General features: G+C 45.7%; 1 long non-coding RNA gene across 1 annotated transcript; it reads right to left on the bottom strand.

The window, feature by feature from the left end:
* LOC119936373 lies at positions 1 to 6,629 on the bottom strand. The gene is made up of 3 exons (XR_005453721.1): positions 6,556 to 6,629; positions 2,232 to 2,282; positions 1 to 245 (listed from the first exon to the last, which is right to left on the bottom strand). It is a non-coding gene; the product is annotated as an uncharacterized LOC119936373 (long non-coding RNA).
* Between the last annotated feature and the right edge of the window lie 1,217 nt (positions 6,630 to 7,846).

The raw sequence follows: 7,846 nt of genomic DNA, 5'->3' as shown, positions 1-7,846 counted from the left end.
TTGGAAATCAAATCACAGAGATCGAGTGATAAGGTGTTGGTCGAGATGACTGTATTCCGAGTTCTGCTGGCCGCTTCAGAAATGACACTGCCCAATACCCAATTTCCTCTCGACCGGATAATCATTATTAAAACATTAACTGGGCTTATCTGCTGATGTCCGGCAGGAGGCCGGTGGGAAAAGAAGGATCCGTGCAGCCCGTCTGTTCCATTTGTTATCGACGGAGAATGAGGTCCAAAATGCAACTGTAAATGGTTTTGCAGGTATGAATGTCTCCCTTTACGGTAACGTACAGCCCCCCTGGCCTCCCGGCCTACCTTGTTCCACCCTGTCGGACGAGAGCGTGGGAACCACGAGGTAGGTGGCCATGGGGCGGGTTGGTATATTTATCTCTTTTAATGTCTAAACCGTGAGCTCCTTGTGGGCAAGGAACGTGTCTACTAACTCCATTACATTGTAGTCCTTGGTGGATAGAGCCCTGGCCTGTGAGTCAAAACGGTTCTAATCCCGGCTCCACCACATGTCTGCTGTGTGACCTCAGGCAAGTCACTTCACTTCTCTGAGCCTTAGTTACCTCATCTGTAAGGATTAAGAGCGTGAGCCCCTTGTGGGACAGAGACTGTGTCCAACCTGATTAACTTGTATCTACCCCAGCCCATAGAACAGTGCTTGGCACATAGTAAGCGCTTAACAAGTACCATTATTATTATTATTATTAATAATAATAATAAAATGTTCTGCACATAGTAAGCACTCAATAAATACCATAGATTTTTTTTAATCCCTTAGATGTTTGGGTCCTCAGACACGTGACCCAAAGACAAAGTTTAACTCCCTCGCGGGACAGGTGGGCAAACTGTTCTTGAAACATTTCCGTGCGTCAAGTACAATTGAAACAGAAACATCCAAGGGTTGGCATCAGCCGTGGCCCCAGTCAGTCAGTCGTATTTATTGAGCGCTTATTCTGTGAAGAGCACTGGACTAAGCACTTGGGAGAGGACAGTGTAACAATAAACAGACATATTCCCTGTCCACAATAAGCTTACGGTCTAGAGGGGTGGTGCAGACGTTTAAAAGCCAAAGAGGAAAATCACAGGCAAAAGAGGCCCTGATGTCACCAAATCTAAATGACTCAGGAAAGAGTGGAGGCTGCTGTTCCTTCAGGGAAAGGTGGTGTGAAGTGGTGAAAAGATCCAGTGCTCCCAGATGCAGTGCTCTCTGGCGAATTAGTAAAATCCTAAACTGCCTTTCACTCAGCGGACCAACCTGGGTTTCTTTTTCATTTCCTCCCTAATATCCCACTTCCCCTCCACATTTGAATCTTTCTGGATGTGGGCAGGGAACATGTCTGTTATATTTGTACTCTCCCAAGCGCTTAGTACACTGCCCTGCGCACAGAAAGCATCCAAGAAATACCACTGATTGACTGACTGATTGTTCCCACCTAGCTTTCATCACAAGCTTTCCACAGGCCTCTCGCGTTATGCCTTCAGGCCCGATTGTCCGATAACCCTGGATCTGTTTCTCACAGCCAGTCCCCTCGGTGACCCTCTGCTGGCTACCTTCTGTTCCCTTCGTAATGTAATGTAATAATGGCATTTGCTAAGCGCTTACTATGTGCAAAGCACTGTTCTAAGCGCTGGGGGGATACAAGGTGATCAGGTTGTCCCACGTCGGGCTCACAGTCTTAATCCCCATTTTTTACAGATGAGGGAATTGAGGCTTAGAGAAGTTAAGTGACTTGCCCAAGGTCACACAGCAGACGTGGCAGAGCCGGGATTCGAACCCATGACCTCTGACTCCCAAGCCCGGGCTCTTTCCACTGAGCCACGCTGCTTCTCTACTTCGTGAGAAGCTTTGTGGCGCTGCTTCGTGACAAAGCGGTTCCCATTGAGGAGGTCACCTTAATATGTGCCAAGCACTGTACTAAGCGATGAGATAGATACAATGTCAGTCAGATGGGGCACATTCCTTGGCCCACATAGGGCTCCCCGTCAAAGGGGGAGGAAGAACAGGTATTTAGTTCCCATTTTACAAATGAGGTAGCTGAGAAATGGATACGTGACTTACCCAAGGTCACACGGCAGGCAAGTGGTGAGCTGGGGTTTATAATCCAGTTCTCCCAACAGCCCATCCTGTGCCCTAGCCAATAGGCCGTGCAGTCTTCCAAAGATACTAGGAAGCTTCCCATTCCCAATCCAAACAGGCTTCAAGCTCTCATTTGTGCTTACCTGGCTCCTTTCAGCAAGCATCCGGAGGTGTTTCATAGTCAGCCATACACCCTGTCAGTGAGGAAGGGAAGGAGAAGGAAAGTGGGGTTTAAATAACGATAAGGTTTTTGTTAAGCACGTACTACGTGCACTAAGCACTAGGGTAGATAAGCAGATTGGACACGTCCCTGTCCCAGCCCTTTTACAGATGAGGAAACGGAGGCAGAGAGAAGCTAAGTGATTTGCCCTAGTTCACACAGCAGGCAAAAGGCCAAGCCAAGATTAGAACCGAGGTCCTCTGACTCCCAGACTCAAGCTCTTTCCACTAGGCCACGTTGCTTCTAAATGATGCCAGAACTCAACCCTTCTAACCCCAAGTTTTACGCATTTAACGGCTCCTCTTTCTTGAAGAAGTGAATGTCTTCTGCCTGAAACGCTGTGAAAACTATCGTTACGAAGGTACCAGCCCCTAAAGACTTCCAGACTAAGATAGGCTTTTTCTCATGCACTGCGGATTTGATTAGCAGTTTCTCAGGCTCGATGGGCTGAGATGGAGTGTTCTTTTGTAGTGGTTTTAGTGGATGGCAGCATAGCTCTTAGATGACGAAGGATTTCAGACCAGCTCAGTCCAGCCTCTCTGCAGTTCCTAATCAGCGAAGCCATTCCGCTCTCTCTCCCGATAACCTTCCCGAACCTTTATTTCGGATGGGTTATTTAAAACCTCCACAGTTCATTAGAAATTCAGTCCACTCAGCCTTTCTGAGGGCAGCTTGCCTTCCTTCTGCTAACGCACACTGGGCGTTTCGACAGAAATATTAACAGCTTCCTGCTTTCTCCTTAGCAGTTTTGGGCTCTGCTGGTTCTGATTCAGTCTGGTGAAACGCTAAATAAGGGAGCAGAAGGTATTCTAATCCAGATCACCGTTCTGAGGGGGAAATGTACCAAACAAGTAGTTTGAAATAAACCCAAGAACTGTACTGGCTTGAATTCTAATCCTCTTTCTTGGGGTAAGGAGTGAATTTTAGAAGCTTATACTGGATTGGCTCCTGTCAGCAGAAGTTCCAACAATGACTCTCTACTGGACATTATTTTTTATGGTATTTGTCATGCACTTACTATGTGCCAGGCACTGTACTAAGCGCTGGAGTAGATCCAAGCTAAGCAGGTTGGACACAGTCCCTGTCCCACGTGGGGCTCGCTGTCTTAATTCCCATTTTACAGATGAGGGAACTGAGGCCCAGAGAAGTGAAGTGATTGCCTAAAGTCACGTAGCAGACAAGTAGTGGAGCCGGGATGAGAACTCAGGTCCTTCTGACTTCAATATAATGGGGGAGGCAGAAGACATAAATTGATTAATAGACTTTGGCTGATTGAAAAAAAACAGTTAAATAATAGGCTTAGATGAATGAATCACAAATAGGTAACTTTTGTGAGACAAGTGTTGGGGGGCCGGGGGGAGGCGGGAAGGTGGCCTGGCTACCTGAAAGGGGGAAATTCATCAGGGAAGCAATCATGCTGAGTAGCTGCCTGGCCTAGGGGATAGAGCTGGGACCTGGGTTCTAATCCTGGCTCTGCCACTTGCCTGCTGTGTGACCTTGGGTAAATCGCTTCACTTCTCTGTCCCTCAGTTACTTCATCTGTAAAATGTGAATTTAGACTGTGTGCCCCATATGGAACGTGGGCCGTTTCCAACCTGACTAGCTTGTATCGACCACAGTGCTTAGTAGAGTGCTTGGCACAGAGTAAGCACTTAATACCATTTTTTAAAAAAGAGCACAGGCTTGGGGGTCAGAGGTCCTGGTTTCTAATCCCTGCTCTACCACATGCCTGCTGGGTTGCCTTGGGCAAGTCATTAAACTACTCAGTGCCTCAGTTTCCTCATCTGTAAAGTAGGGATTTAACACCTATTCTTCCTCTTACTTAGTTTGGGAGCCCCATGTGAGATGGACTATGCAGAGCAGATTGTCCCTACAGTGCCTGACACATAGTAAACACTTAACAAGTACCACAATTATTATTATTATTATTATTATTATTATTATTATTATTATTATTATATGCCTCCTAAAGGAGGACTTTTGAAAACTTGAATATCAAGAGGGTCATACAGTTTGGAGAAACTGAAGCGGTCAGTTCCAGGCAGGAGTAAGGTGCAGGCAGAAGGTTAGAGACCAGTCAAGAAAATATCTGTCAATCAATCACTTGTATTTATTGAGCACATACTACGTGCAGAGCACTACTATGTGTAGTCTTGGGACAGTTAGTATTATAAATCAACTAATCGGATGTATTGAGCACTTACTGTGTGCAGTGGACTGTGCTAAGAGCTTGGGAGACTACAATGCAACAGAATTAGTGGACGTGTTCCCTGCCCATAACAAGTTTACAGTCTAGAGGGGGAGACAGACATTAATATGAGTAAATGAATAATTTACAATGATTTAAAGATATGTACCTAAGTGTTGTGGGGCTGGGACTGGGGCGAATATCAAGCATCCAAAGGTCACAGATTGAAATGCATAGAGGATACAGAAGGGAGAGCGAGCCGGGGAAAATAAGCATAACCAGGGAAGGCCTCTTGGAGGAGATGTGACCTTAGTAAGGCTTGGAAAATATGGGATAGTTTGGTGATGAGCTTAGGAGGAACAAGGAGTGCAAGCTGGGATGCGGTGGGTGAGCAGAGAGGTAGTACTAGTCATGGTAATAATAATCTCCCCCTCTAGACTGTAAGCTCCTTATGGGCAGGGAATGTATCTACCAATTCTGTTTTATTGTACTCTCCCAAGCTTTAAGCACAGTCCACTGCACACAGTAAGTGTGATTAGTTGATTTATAATACTGTGGTATATTCATTCAATCGTACTTATGGAGTGCTTACTGTGTGCAGAGCACTGTACTGAGCGCTTAGCACTCTACTATATATGGCGCTTACTATGTGCCAAGCACCGAGGTAGATAAAAGCTAATCAGGTCCCACACGGGGCTCACAGTCTAAACAGGAGGGAGAACAGTCCATCATATATTTATTGAGCATCCATTGGGGGTAATGCACTGTACTAGGTGCTTGGGAGATGCAACAGGAGAACAAGACGCTTTTCCTGTCCACAGACAGCTTCCACTCTAATGGGGGAGACAGACATAGAAATACCAATGTGGAGTCTCCAACCTAATACTTTAGCTACTTTCACCATTGTCAGAATGTTTTTTTTCAGTGGCCAAAATGACCACTGCCGTCAATTCTCTATGTCCTCGTTTGAGCACCGGAGCGGTTAATTCTGTCCATTTTTCTAGTTGGATGAGAAAATCGCCTATAATACCATGGGGTGGGTATGTTTTACGGGAATTCATAAGCTCTTTCATTGCCCAACAGAGGATCAAAGTTTAGTACCCAAATCTCTTGTTCGATTGTTTTTACTGCCCAATAAATTTTAGAGACAGTTATATGGTATTTTGCCCAAGAGGTTTTCGTGAACTGTGGACTTGGCAAACATTAGGCCCAAATACAAACCCTAAAAATGGAATTCTTTGGGGAATTAATAACCGAAATGTCCTTTAAGTAATAAATATGTGTAGTCTCTGTATATCTTGATCAAACCAAATATGTGCTATATTAGCTATTAATAGATCTATTTCCTGGACATTTCAATTTAGTCTGAATCCTCAAGTATTTCAGATAAGGGGCCTGGGGTCACTATCAAATCGGGAGGTAGCATTCCTAGTGCCCTTCCTGGGTCAGAAACAGGTCGGCTAACCTCTCACTAAATATTTTTGATCGAATGATTGACCTCTGGTGAATGAAGTGACCATTCTTTGAAGGAAAAGAGAAATGTGTAAAACAAGGGGCCCCTTTCTCACACTTCATTCATTCATTCATTCGTATTTATTGAGCTCTTACTGTGTGCAGAGCACTGTACTAAGCGCTTGGGAAGTACAAGTTGGCAACATATAGAGACGGTCCCTACCCAACAACGGGCTCACAGTCTAGAGCCAAATGACTCTTGCAAATGACCCTCACGGTGCTCTTCTCCTCAAACAGGGAGAACCAGTGTGGCCTAGTGGATCCGGGCTGGGAGTCGGGAGGACCTGGGTTCTAATCCTGCCTCTTTCACTTGTCTGCTGCATGGCCTTAGGCAAGCCATTTCACTTCTCTGTGCCTCAGTTCCCTCATCTGGAAAATGGGGATTAAGGCTGTGAGCCCCAAGTGGGACATGAACTGTGTCCAACCTAAGAAGCGTTTAGTACAGTGCCCGGCACAGAGTAAATGCTTAACAAATACCGTAAAAAAATGGGAGCCCACCAGTGCTCTTTCCCGTAAAACAACCACCACCACCCCAGGAACTCCTTACCTCAATTTGGGCCTACAATAGCAGAGACGCTGTCTGCGGAAGGAATCAATTATGTCAGAAGAAGGGGCTCCATCTGCAAGTACCAAAGTGAACAGTCAGTGGAAGACAGCCAAGGAGAAGCAGTCAGTCATATATACTGAACGCTTACTATGTGCAGAGCACTGTACTAAGCACTTGGGAGAATATAACAGCGTGGCCTAGCGGAAAAACCCTGGGCCGGGGAGCCTAAGGACCTGGGTTCTAATCCCGACTCTGCCACATATCTGCTGCGTGTGACCTTGGACAAGTCATTTCACTTCTCTGGGCCTCAGTTCCCTCATCTGTAAAATGGGGATTAACACCGTGAGACAAGGACTGTGTCCAATCTGATTATCCTATGTCCACCCCAACGCTTAGTACAGTGCCAAGTACACAGTAGGTGTTTAACAAATACCATAAAAAAAAACAGACTCACTGTCCTTTAGACAGCTACCCGGGTGTAGCTCATCCACCCCACTCTGCAGCTAGTTCACTGAAAACAATTGAGAGATTTCAAGGAGCTTCTGTTGGCGGAACAATGAATACATCGTTAATTATTTGAATCACCTCATGATCCCGAAAAAAGGAATGATGATCAAAACCTGGACTGTGCCATGCAAATCAAGCCAATGGTGCGTGCATAATCAATCCTGGCCTGCCGCGGACTTTCGTTCTGGGAATGAAGAGCCTCTCTGGATCCAGGCACATTGGTTCAGCTCAGCACAGCTGAACAATCTATAGATCCTAGATATAGATCATAGCAATATATATGTTGCCAACTTGTGCTTCCCAAGCGCTTAGTACAGTGCTCTGCACACAGTAAGCGCTCAATAAATACGATTGATGATGATGATGATGAAGATCCTCCCTCACCACAGGCAAGGATGGGATTCTTCAAGAACAGTGACAACCCTCCCATCATCATTCATTCATTCATTCAGTCGTATTTATTGAGTGCTTACTGTGTGCACAGCGCTGTACTAAGCTCTTGGGAAGTACAAGAGACGGTCCCCACCCAACAACGGGCTCGCTATCATCAATGGTATTTACTGAGCGCTTACTGTGTGTAGAACACTGTATTAAGCGCTTAGGAGGGTACTACAGAGTTGGCGGACACATGCTTTGCGCACGCATTCCCTAACCACAAGGAGTTTACAGTCTAGAGAGTATTCACTTTTCTTAATGACTTGTCCTCAAATTCCCACTAAGAGTAGAGTTTCTGTGTATTCCTTTAATGCGTGGGATATTTATTAAGCACGTCCTGTGTGCCAAG

This window comes from Tachyglossus aculeatus, chromosome 13 (assembly GCF_015852505.1).
Source record: "Tachyglossus aculeatus isolate mTacAcu1 chromosome 13, mTacAcu1.pri, whole genome shotgun sequence".
Lineage (NCBI taxonomy): Eukaryota > Metazoa > Chordata > Mammalia > Monotremata > Tachyglossidae > Tachyglossus > Tachyglossus aculeatus.
This window is presented reverse-complemented; position numbering and strand designations above follow the sequence as displayed.